Source organism: Crinia signifera, chromosome 6 (assembly GCF_055691185.1).
Source record: "Crinia signifera chromosome 6, ASM5569118v1, whole genome shotgun sequence".
Lineage (NCBI taxonomy): Eukaryota > Metazoa > Chordata > Amphibia > Anura > Myobatrachidae > Crinia > Crinia signifera.
In genome coordinates this window covers 265,376,328-265,389,371 of record NC_139222.1, presented here as the reverse complement: position 1 = coordinate 265,389,371, position 13,044 = coordinate 265,376,328, and the positions used below count along the sequence as shown (strand labels likewise).

At 45.7% G+C, this 13,044-nt stretch overlaps 1 protein-coding gene across 1 annotated transcript in view; it reads left to right on the top strand.

Annotated features, from left to right (window-relative positions):
* The first annotated feature begins 482 nt into the window (after window positions 1-482).
* The window catches only part of PTPRE (protein tyrosine phosphatase receptor type E), a 174,544-nt gene continuing 161,982 nt past the window's right edge, over window positions 483-13,044 (top strand). Inside the window, exon 1 of the mRNA XM_083149514.1 lies at window positions 483-742. The gene's annotated coding sequence lies outside the window, so the exon portion shown is untranslated. The remainder of the gene's footprint in view (window positions 743-13,044) is intronic.

The window sequence follows — 13,044 nt, the reverse complement described above, 5'->3', positions numbered from 1 at the left end:
TTATGGGGAAGCCCAAAAAACGCTGGGCGTTCCCCTGCTGTTGCCCCCTATCTGCCCCCGGCTTTCCCTTCCCGGAGCGTATGACGAGTGTGAAACTCACTGAAACGCTCCCGGGGCATAAACGCACGTGCGCAAACCCTGAACATCATATACGGGGCTGAATTCGGACCCTAACGAATGGGTCTGAATCAGCCCCCAAGTGATGTTGCCCATAGCAACCGATCGGCCTGTCCATCAATTCTCTATTTCATCCAAGAAAGATGATAGACAAAATTCTGATTGGTTGCTATTGGCAACATCACCGCTTTTCCTTTTTGGAGGCTTTAGTATATGCACCTCTGACAGGGACTCCCCGGTGCTGCATACACAGGACATAGGGTGTGTGTAAATAGCTGTGACACACTGTGAGGGAACCTCCATTCATGCAGTGCCACTTCCAGTAGGAGGCGGCAGGGGGCAGCAGGGGGACGGGCTGCCTGTGTACTGTGTGTGTATTGGCCTGCCCGCAGCAGCAGCAGCACTGACAGCGCACGGTCTTTCCTCCCGTGTACCGGGGATTATTGCAGTGTGATGGCCGCAGGAGCAGCAGTGCCGCTGCTGGGACTGTAACCCCTCTGGCCGGGAGCCGGGGTGTTCGGGAGCCGGGGTGGAGCAGCACATGGGAGCACTGGCCGGGAGATGAGGAGCAGCGGTGCCCGGGGAGGCAGCAGTGTGATGCCGGAGCTGCGGTGACAGCTCACAGGTGAGAACTTCCATCCGCAGCGCCGCCGGGTCACCGGGCTCCTGTGCGGGACTGTCCCGGGGTGAGGGTGCCTGCAGCTGTCCCGCATTATCAGAGCGCAGTCCCCGCATACAGCGTGGTGTCACCGGGCTCCTGTGCGGGACTGTCCCGGGGTGGGGGTTCCTTCCGCTGTCCCTTAGCTCAGTCCCCGCATACAGGGCTCACCGCACACTGCAGCTGCTGCACCACCTCTTGCAGGGAAGAGTGTAATATCTATCTATCTATCTATCTATCTATCTATCTATCTATCTATCTATCTATCTATCTATTACCTGTATCTGTCATATAACTCATATCTATGTTCTGTATCATCTACCTATATAATACCTACTTACACAGATGTGTCCATGTACCCGTATCCTCATATTGCATAAATGCTGGGCGTCCCCATGCGAACAGCTCCGTGCCGGCTGAGGGGGCGGGCGGCTGAGGTCGCCTGCCCCATTCTCGGACCGGACGCCGCATGTGTGTCCGCCCAGACCAGAGCCGGCCCTAGCCTAAATGACGCCCTAGGCAAGATTTTAGCTGCTGCCCCCTAGCACCGCCACTAATTCCGCCTCTGACCCTGCTCCCCTTTCCCAGCACCATCAACCCTCATCATAGCAGTCATCATTTTGGTGCTCCTACCCGCAATATTTTAAATAGAAACAGTGCACACATTTGGTGCGCAGCCCAAACAGGGGTGTGTTCTTGCTGGGAAGGGGCATGGCCACACAATAGTACCCCCAATTCAAATTATGCCACACAGTAGTGCAACTTTATTCACATTATATCATGCGATGGTGTCCCTTATTCACGTTACATCACACAGTAGTACCATTTTACCTTAAATACATTCCTCCTCACATTGTTCACATTATACCCTTAGAAAAAAATCCTGAGAAAATATTGTATTTTAAGCACCTCCATTGCCATACTGCAACCCAGCACAAAGCAGTGTGTGCTAGGCAGAGGAGAAGAGCTGCAGCTGCTGCTGTCACTTAAGGGGAGGGGGCCCGGGGCCCCCACTGGGCCCTCCCATCAGACTTTGGCCTGGGTAATTTGTACCCCCTACCCCTTTCTCTCGGCACCCCTGATAATACCACACAGTAATGCCCCTTACACATGGCACACATTATTCATGTCCTTATTACCATAATGCCCCTTACACATTATGCCAACCTTTATTAATGCCCTTCATACACATAATGACACACATAATGCCCCTTACACATATGTTGCACATTATTAATGCCCTTCATACACATAATGACACACATAATACCTGTTACACATATGTTGCACATTAATAATGCATTTATACATGACACACATAATGCCCCTTACACATATGCCAAACACTATTGCACAACCAACCCACCCGCAGACAGCACTCGCACATCCGCTAACACTGTGACCTCTGCCTCGGCTTGGATACAGATGTTTCCGCATACATCTTGACTCAATAGGCCATGCAGCTCCTGGCCAGTTCTGCTAATGTTGGGTGCCTTTTTTGCTAAAAAATTTGTCTTATTTGCATTGTTATGTGACCAGCACACACATAAGGAGCTTCCGATGATTAAAATGATATGCGGCATGCCTATATTCTGTGTGCGACGGTGGCTGTACCTGCATACAGAATGCTATGTTACAGTGAATTCCATTTCATATGCCGTTACCACCTCACTCACACACTGAATATAGGCATGCTGCATATCATTTTAATCAGCAGAAGCTGCTGGTGCCCCTAGGCATTCCAAATGCCCTAGGCAATAGCCTAGTTTGCCTATGCCTAAGGCCGGCCCTGGCCCAGACTGACTTAGATTTGCGAACAGGGTAGAAAACATTCGATGGTCGGCGATCATCGAATGAATTCGGGCCCTATATGCTACCCTTCGAATGGATGTTTATGCAAAACATCGATACGCAAAGCGGTGTGTATGTGCGGACAGCAGCGGTGTTAGTTGGCTCACTAAGCAGCGAAGTTACGTTGCTAAGCGAGTCAGCCAGAATCACCCCCTAAGTCCCACCGTAGACCTTTTTTACAGAATACGCCTCTTAGTAGGATCACTAATGCGGCAAAATTACATTGTGCAGGAACCCGGGACGGGCAGGTTTCGGAATCGCTGTCGTCCCTATCCCGACCGTCGGAATCGTATCGCACATGCAATTTGCCACTTTTCATATGATTTATCGGCCTGAGGCGTCAAAATCAGATGAAATCGGGCAAAATCTCATAAGCATATGACCACCTTTAGTCGCACCAAGCGTCTCATGTACGGTGCACAAAGGGTATGTGTATGAGACCACATCTGTGTATAATGTACACGATTGTGGCTGCGGCACCGTAGGTGTGAGATGTATGTATAAATAATCAGCCTGACACATGTCCTCCCCCGTATGACTTACAGAGGTGTATCTCACACAGGTGCAGTAGCTAATTGGTGTACTCCTGCTCACTGATCCTCATGTTTCTGAACCCATTATACTCACTGTTGTCATACATTTGAGTCACCTTACCTAATGCCGGCCCCCGGTTTGTTCTTTGTTGTCAGTAAAGTTGCTAGAATGCTTGATATGTGTCAGCTCGCCTCTGCCTTTAGTTGGGACCCCAAAATGAAAAACCTGTCAATGGTATCAATTGGTGGTGTCATGATGAAGATGAGGGTCCTACGTTACAGCAATATTACTCTGGGAGCGAGTGTGATTTATATGTATGTACCACTACGTCCGCGCTGTCCCTGCTGGTGCAATCATTTATTGCTCCAAAACTTCATGGTTACTATTGGTATTTTGTATTGTGTTACTGGAGTGGTTGATTTCATTTGCTGATTGGATCTGTAACAATCATGTCTCCTAAAGTTGACTGTACTGTGCTGTGTATATGGAGACCGTACTGTACTGTGCTGTGTATATGGAGACCGTACTGTACTGCGCTGTGTATATGGAGACCGCACTGTACTGTTCTGTGTATATGGAGACCGCACTATACTGTTCTGTGTATATGGAGACCGCAATGTACTGTTCTATGTATATGGAGACCATGCTGTACTGTGCTGTGTATATGGAGACCATACTGTACTGTGCTGTGTATATGGAGACCGCACTGTACTGTTCTGTGTATATGGAGACCGCACTATACTGTTCTGTGTATATGGAGACCGCAATGTACTGTTCTATGTATATGGAGACCATGCTGTACTGTGCTGTGTATATGGAGACCATACTGTACTGTGCTGTGTATATGGAGACCATACTGTACTGTGCTGTGTATATGGAGACCGCACTGTACTGTTCTGTGTATATGGAGACCGCACTATACTGTTCTGTGTATATGGAGACCGCAATGTACTGTTCTATGTATATGGAGACCATGCTGTACTGTGCTGTGTATATGGAGACCAAACTGTACTGTGCTGTGTATATGGAGACCGCACTGTACTGTTCTGTGTATATGGAGACCGCAATGTACTGTTCTATGTATATGGAGACCATACTGTGCTGTGTATATGGAGACCATACTGTACTGTGCTGTGTATATGGAGACCATACTGTACTGTGCTGTGTATATGGAGACCGCACTGTACTGTGCTGTGTATATGGAGACCGCACTGTACTGTTCTGTGTATATGGAGACCGTGCTGTGTATATGGAGACCGCACTGTACTATGGCTGCTTACCGGGATACGTACAGTATCTGGCTGCTTACTGGGATCCGTACAGTATATGGCTGCTTACTGTCTGGGATACATACAGTATGTATTGCCACTTACTGGTACACTTTACTGTGTATATTGTGACTTACTGGTATATGTACTGTTTATATAGCTCTTTACTGAGACATGTACTGTATATTTTGTGACTTACTGGGACACGTATTGTATATATTGTGACTTACAGGGACAAGTACTGTATATATTGTGACTTACAGGGACACGTACTGTATATATAGTCACTTATTTGGACATGAACTGTATGAATTGCCGGTTATTGGGATTCCTACTGGGAAACATACTGTATATCACATGGGGGCCTCCTGGGAATTGTACTGTACGGTGGAATTGCTGCTTACTGGTAAACTTCCTGTGTATACAGTATACAAACAACAATCATTCAGGAATACACATAAAACGTACATGTAATATTTCATTATTAAATGCATAATATGCAAGAATATAAGAAGGTAATACAATATTCATCCAACTGTTTGAATTCAAATGTTGCATTGTGTGAATTATCCATTCCTATAGTTCCCTTAGTATGAAATGTCCCAATTAGGCCAGAAGCGTCCTACTTTGTGGGACTATGGCCCCAGGTACCTCCTAAATGTCCGGTGGATGGTATGGGTGGCATTCCCTCCTCCTCAACAATGGATGGGATGGTGTACAAAGTGGAGGTACAGTAGTTAATTTGAGCAGTGCCAGATTCTGGATGGTGAAGTGATCTTCCGGGGTATCACAAGCTCCCCTGAGGAGAGATCCTGGGCTGGTTCTGTTGTAAAGTGCTTAAAAGTCCAAGTGGATGATAACAAACAGTAACGTGTTTCGCTGCCTGTATGTGTGCAGCGTTATCAAAGCTTCTGTATACAGTATACGGCTGCTTACTGGGAAACGCACTGCATTAGTGTTCATTCTAGCACCCGCTATCTTTAAAAATCCATGCAGTTCCTCTTCCCTGCCTGGAGTGTCGCTGACTGCTGTGGTGTTTCTAGCACAGGTCTGGTTTGCATTTCAGTGCTGATATACAGACCACACTGTGCTATAAGCACTACAGCAGACAGCGACACCCCAGGCAGGGAAGAGGAACTGCATGGGTTTTCAAAGATAGGTGCTAGAATGAACACTATATCACATTTTCCGAATCTGGCTGACTTCTCCCTGAGTGCCCAGTGATGATGTATAAATAGTAGTTGGGGTAAGGTACAGAGATGTCGCCTCATCTAGACAGTAATAAATCAGGATCTAATTGAAATCCAATTGTTTAAATCCAATTGTTAAATCTGATTGTGGGATTAGCTTGGGTCTCTCTGCCTCATTCCGTGTATAGCAATACATAATTGCCTAATAACGTTAGTAAAGGTATATAAATACTGCAGTGTAATACTGTGTACAATACCTTATATAATAACCACACACAATGCAAGTACTGGAAATATAAAATATCTGTACTACAGTAAAGTCGGTTCAGAGGAGGGGGGTGACTTGAGAATGTCGACCGGGTTGAACTCATCTCTACCCAGATGATATGTCGGCATGATGAACTGTTGACCAACCGTCCCGGGGGGTCAAGTGGTCTCATACCTTCTTGTGGTTGTAGTGGCAGCTCCAGTGCCTTGTTTCGGGTAATGTCAGGATCAGTGCCGACGCATGCCTCTAATTCTGATGAGTATTTCTTCTCCTATCCCTAACCCTCCCCCCGAGGATCCTAACCTAACCGTAACCCTCCCAGTAGCACCTACTCCTCTCCAATACTCAAAATGTCAACATAGTGTTCATTCTAGCACCCACCATCTTTGAAAACCCATGCAGTTCCTGTTCCCTGCCTGGGGTGTCGCAGTCTGCTGTGGTGTTTCTAGCACAGATCTGGTTTGCATATCAGTGCTGATATACAGACCACACTGTCCTAGAAGCACTGCAGCAGACAGCGACACCGCAGGCAGGGAAGAGGAACTGCATGGGTTTTCAAAGATGGCGGGTACTAGAATGAACACCATCAACATTTCACATGACAGCGTTTCTGATGTTGATATTGTGAACCTATGGAAAGCTCAAGGATGTCTACTTGGTGTCTGTCGACAGTTTGAACCATGTTGACGCTGTGATATCAACCTTATGAATGTCTATACCACAGTGTCCCTTACCGCATAGGGACAATGGTCGGGGCAGTATCCAAAATGTCAGACCAGCCGGAAGTAGCCTACCAAATACCTATCATCTCCCTGACACTCACCACTCTTTTAAATGCTGTCACATACATGGAATAATTACTGCAAGACCTCAATAGGAGTATATGCAGAGCGCTGGTACTTGTAGTGCTGACAAATGAAAAGTCACATACATGGAATAATTACTGCAAGACCTCAATAGGAGTATATGCAGAGCGCTGGTACTTGTAGTGCTGACAAATGAAAAGTCACATACATGGAATAATTACTGCAAGACCTCAATAGGAGTATATGCAGAGCGCTGGTACTTGTAGTGCTGACAAATGAAAAGTCACATACATGAAATAATTACTGCAAGACCTCAATAGGAGTATGTGCAGAGCGCTGGTACTTGTAGTGCTGACAAATGAAAAGTCACATACCTGTGAGAAGAGAGAAACAAATAATCAATCCATATTCAGGGATAACAGGATAACTGTTTTTTTAACTGTTCTTTAAAAGTAATATCACTTTGTAATTTCTCACTTAGTAGATTTCTAACTTAGAGAACTGCCCAGGCTTTATAAGCAAGTAGAAGTGTTTTATATTGAATACGGTAATATACAGGCAACCAATGGAGGGACTGGCAGAGCGGATTTTAAGGGTAAATACCAAAATAATAACAATTGAGTGAATAATAGCAAACTAATACCCCTTTCACATCGCACTTTTAAAACGGTAAATTGCCGATTTTTTTTTTAATTTTAAAACGTTTAAGCCTGCACTGTGAATGCACCAGAGCCGATTTACCATTGAAAGTTAACTGGTATTTCGAACCGTGTAAAAAGCAGAGTCCTACACGGTTCCTTGCCGTTTTTTGAGCAATGTGAATGTGTACAATGTGTCTGAAACGGTATTTCAGGCAAACAACACAAGCTACAGAGCAGTGATAGGCTGTCCCCTTTAAAATGACAGGCAATGTTGACACTCTGGCTTGAAACGTGTTCGGGTTGAAACGGTTTGACTGCTATGTTGAATGAGACTTAACCGGTATTTAAAACGGTAATCTGCGGCAATGTTAAGGCTCTGACCCGTTTTAATTACCGTTTTAAAATACCGGTTTTTAAAACGTGTCGGCGATGTGAAAGGGGTATTAAAAATATAAACTGTAGTATAATCATTTATATATAAACAATTTGCAACTTTTAAATTGACTTAAATTCCTTTACACTTGAACTAAACAAGAAAGCTATACCAGAATCGCACTGTCCTGGGGACGGAAGGGAAATCAATGAACGAGTTTGTGTTTTTGTTTCTACTCTTAACTAGTTGCATATTTTCCAACCTCCAGAATAATGGCCATCGGGGGGATTGAGTAGCAAAGCCATGTGGGGGGCAAAACCAGAATTTCCTTATTACCCTTCGTCCTAATCAGGACCACACATTTTGTCTCTGGCTTGTAAATGCTGATGAATAGAGCACTTACTATATTGTGTTTTGGTTCCTTTCTCCCTCTACATTCCAGGGATACGTCATACCCCATAGACCGATGCGTTGGCATTGACTCAGTCGGGTAGCCAAAGCCGTGAGATTATCAGAGTAGCCGTGCTGTGTGTGGTCAGACGTCAGATAGAGTGTTGTTGTGTCGCGCACGGCTTGTTATGATCAGCATGACTGTGTGTTTGGAAGGATTTAAAGAGGAGATTTCACATTTCCTTTTGTAAATCCAAATCTCGCTAATCAACGTTATCACAAACAAAGCAGACATGAAGGCGTTTTAAAAGATAAATAGTTACACCAAAATACTGTGTAAAAACAGCCCAGATAAACAATTCCTGAGCACAAATCTGCAATAAAAAATAAAATAAAAGTTATTTTATTATTAAATAGTGCATTACAGTTGTCTTCTGCCACATCTGACAAGTGCCTTATTAACAACAGCATTTAGTCATAAGCATTACTTCCCATTGGTTAAAACGCACAATAGGCATGGCAATAAGCGCTGATACACTTCAACTAATTTAACAGAAACTGAATACTGCCACCTAGTGGTTGGAAAGTTATGAATTGGTTGGAATAATTATTTGGTACTTCTAAAGATGTAAAGCACTTGGGAGGTAGAGGGGTATATTTAGTTCTATATAGGAAATCTCTCTATTCTAGATAGATAGATAGATATATAGATCTATAGATATAGATATATATCTATATATCTATAGATATATAGATATATATCTATACTAACTATGCCTCACCTCTGAGGTGAAGTACCAACAGTGACCACTAGAGGCCACTCAAAGGACCAAATTACTTCTTAACCGAAAGTGAAAGCAAAATGATCTGTTTCAAACTTGCTGGCTATGGAGAGAGGGAGCTGTGAAGGCAGAGATTGGAGGTACTGTAGGAACAGATAGGGACTAAGCTGGCATTTTGACAGGATTTTAACTAGATACGTAATAATTGTAATGCCACTAGTATATCTATATTGTTAATTTGTCTGGGAATGTTCATTTTCTACATCTCATATCTTCAGGGTGATTTGCTGATCGCACCATTAAAGTTTTGAGTACCTTGGAAATAGAATTGCTAATTGTCCTAGATTTTACTTTTTAGCACTAGTTAGAAAACGGAAGCTGTGCTGTGATTGGTCACTATGATTCACATTATAATTGGGCACATTTCTCAATATTTTAGAAGTAAATAAGGTGTAAATTGTATTGTAACCTGCTGTGTAATGAAATAATAATCTACAGCACGGGTGTCAAACACAAGGCCCGCGGGCCAAATCCGGCCCGCCAGAGCTCGTCATGTGGCCCGCGCGAGGAGATAGCACGCAGGGCAATGTGTCCCAGCTCCTGCCTAGGCCAACTCCTCTCACCCACCCCACCGCGGCCGCCTTACCTGTTCCTCCATTGTCAGCGGCCATGTTCCTGTAGGCACATATGTATGCGGCTACAGAAACATGGCCGCCGGCCTCCACGGCTACGTGGAGGAGGGCCCGGACGCCTGTTCCCTCTGATGTCCGGCAGTGACAGACACTGGGTGGGGACGTCATGACGATGACGCCGCCCGCCCATGCGTCTGTAGAGAAGTAGGAGCAGGCAGGGAAGCTGGACCGGGAGTCGGGGACAGTGTGGCCGCAGCAAGCAGTGAAGAAAAGCTGGAAGCTGCAGCAGCTGCAGGACAGACGGAGAAACAGTAAGTGAGGATGAGGATCACACTCACAATAAAATATATATATATATCTGCTGTTTCCTGAGGTGTCCCCGTGTATAATAATAATAATGCCATGACACCACAGGCTGCTCCTCCTGTATAATCATTTATGTGTCATGGCATTACTTTTATTATATTATACAGGGGGAGCAGTCTGTGGTGTCATGGCATTATTATTATACAGGGGGAGCAGCCTGTGGTGTCATGGCATTATAATCATACAGGGGGACCTACAGATACAACCAGCCCTTTGAGGGTGACCAAACTGCTGATGCGGCCCCCAATGAATTTGACACCCCTGATCTACAGCAATATGTGTTTTATATAATTACCATGTAGGGCTGTTATTTGGTACTCTTTACCAAGAACGGCACCCACGATTTTGATCTTAGTCATCGCAAGGTAAAAAATCGCATCGGTCGCATCGCATGCGGCCAAAAAATCGCATGCGATGCGACCGACGCGATTACCGCGATTTTACATAGGGAACAATGTTAAATGGCCCACAGACCCCAAATAGCCACCCTGAAGTGTGAAATGTCCCCCCCAATTGTTAACGCCACCCCACGATCAACGTCAACCCGAAGCGTGGCGAGCGGCAGCGGTACGCGTCCTCCGACCTTTTCATACCTCCACTATCCACGTCGGCGTGGAGTCGAGAATAGAAAGTGTGGCGAGCGCAGCGAGCCCGAAGTGTGGCGAGCGTACGCGGATACCTTCACAGGTATCCGCGTCCCCTCGCGGGCTTCACAGGTATCCGCGTCCGCTTGCCACGCTTCGGGCTCGGTGGCTCGCTGCGCTCGCCACACTTTCTATTCTCAACTTCACGCCGACGTGGATAGTGGGGGTATGAAAAGGTCGGAGGACGCGTACCGCCGCCCCTTGCTGGCTCGCTGTGCTCGCCACGCTTCGGGTTGATGTTGATCGTGGGGTGGCGTTAACAATTGGGGGGCCATTTCACACTTCAGGGTGGCTATTTGGGGTCTGTGGGCCATTTCACATTGTTCCCTATGTAAAATCGGGTCAATTGGGCCATTTAACATTGTTCCCTATGTAAAATCGCGGTAATCGCGTCGGTCGCATCGCATGCGATTTTTTGGCCGCATGCGATGCGACCGACACGATTTACATTTTAACATGCATTTCTATGTAAAATTGCGGGCATCGGTCGCATCGCATGCCATTATAATGGCATGCGATGTACATGCGATGCCCGCGATGGGCGCCGTTCTAGGTAAAGAGCACCTGTTATTTTTAATCAAATGTGTGTTTTTCTCATAATAGAGCTGTTTAAAAACAAAAAATTGCTGTATTATTTATATCAAAGGGAACAGGATTATTTTGTGATGCTTAATGCATGAAATAGACAGCTGCACTATGGACACTTACTGTACCTATTATCTGAACATATGAGCAGGGCATCCTCCTGCATTCCTCCACTGCCTTGTATCTCCTGGATTGGTGGCAGGGTGGCGTGTTTCCAAACGTAACGCGTCATTATGGGCCTGGTGTCAAGGGGGCAGGGCCTAGTGAGCACCTCGTTGCCTCCCTCAGGGTATCCGGCTGATCTATCTACAGTGTTTAGGTATACAGTAAAAGGACTTTTTCATACTTCACCACCCATGTCTGCATAGAGGGACAATATAATAGTGAAGCATGGCGAGTGAGGCGAACACTACACTACACTACACTATTGAGAGTTCATGTTGACAGGTGTCGAGCAAAAAAATTTGGAAAAAAATGTCGACCTTTTGACCCTGTTGACCCTTTGACCTTTTGACCCTGTCAACCTATTGCATTTTGACCTTTTGTTGTCAACCTCCTGGCTATTTACAAACTATTTCTCATGGAGTGTTGCTATGGGAAACCAATCAGAATCTACTTATTAATACCCCTTCTAGACATACTACACAGGATTTCCCTCCTGGGTTCGATCCCGGGACTTTAGTAACCTGGGAAGATTGCAGGTGCTTAGGATCCGGGAGTGAAATCCCGGGTAGACCCTTTCAGACATACGCTAGTCCCGGGTTGGTACGCGAAGATTTTCGCATATGTCTGAAAGGGGTACTTTTTAGCACCTTCTAGAAGATAATAGTACCTAATTGGTTGCCCATAGCAACATCATTTTTCCCTTTTAGATCTATTGATCCATAACTGTTCCTCAGTGGCTGCCTAAATCTACCAACTGGGAACTGTCCTCGGGGACAGAGACGTCAGTGATTATGATGTATATGTCTGTGGGACTCTTGTCCAGACCTAAGGGTGCTCATACTGTACCGCTTAGGACTAATCAGGCTGTTTTAGACCTACAGTATTTTGGAATAAACCACAGCAGGCGGTATTCAATGAGGCTGATTCGCCAGGTTTTTATGGCAATTTTGTGCTGTAAAGCGAATTTCTGACTAAAACGGTGAATCACCCTATTCAATGACCAGATGGCGAATACATTTCAAGGTTTTTTTCGCCATGATTCACCGAGTAGCAATCGCTATCTTTTTATGGTGAAGTGGAAGGTGAACTTTTAAAATAAAGTGTTTTGTTTTTTACAGTTGGTGTCAAAAAATCTGGAATTTTATTCTGAGGAGGGGCATGCTATTTTTATTCATGTGCTGTAAGCACATGAATATATATTTAATTTAAAAAAAATTATTATTATTTTTTTTTTTTACACATAGCAGCCAGCAGGGGGCTGGAGCAGAGCCGCTCATTACATATTCATATATTCACTTCACCCGATCATTACATATTCATGATCGGGTGTAGTGAATATACCCGGTCCCCTGCTGGCACCCCCGGGGGGCAGCCTGTGCTGCCTGGCACCCGGGGAGCCCACCTCCCCCCCACAAACATTCTGGGGCAGGCGAATTTGAGCAGGAGCTCAAATTCGCCGGTCAGGGGCAGCGAGCCCCTGACTCGTTGAATACTGGAGCCAGCGAGGCTCCGGAACGCGCCGACCAGTGGCGAATGTGCAGCGAATCCTAAACAGGATTCGCTGCACGTCACCGGTATTCACATTGAATACCGCCCAGCATGTTTACGCCAGAAAAGATCTTACCGGTTCTAAGTCTGATGATGACCACATCTACCCTATAGACCTTATTCAGGTTCATTCGCATGGGGACCGTTGTTCTTTTACTGTAAATGCGCATTTCTGCGCATGTGCGTACACCCACGCGAACACCCACGCGGAGAGGGGCTGCGGGCG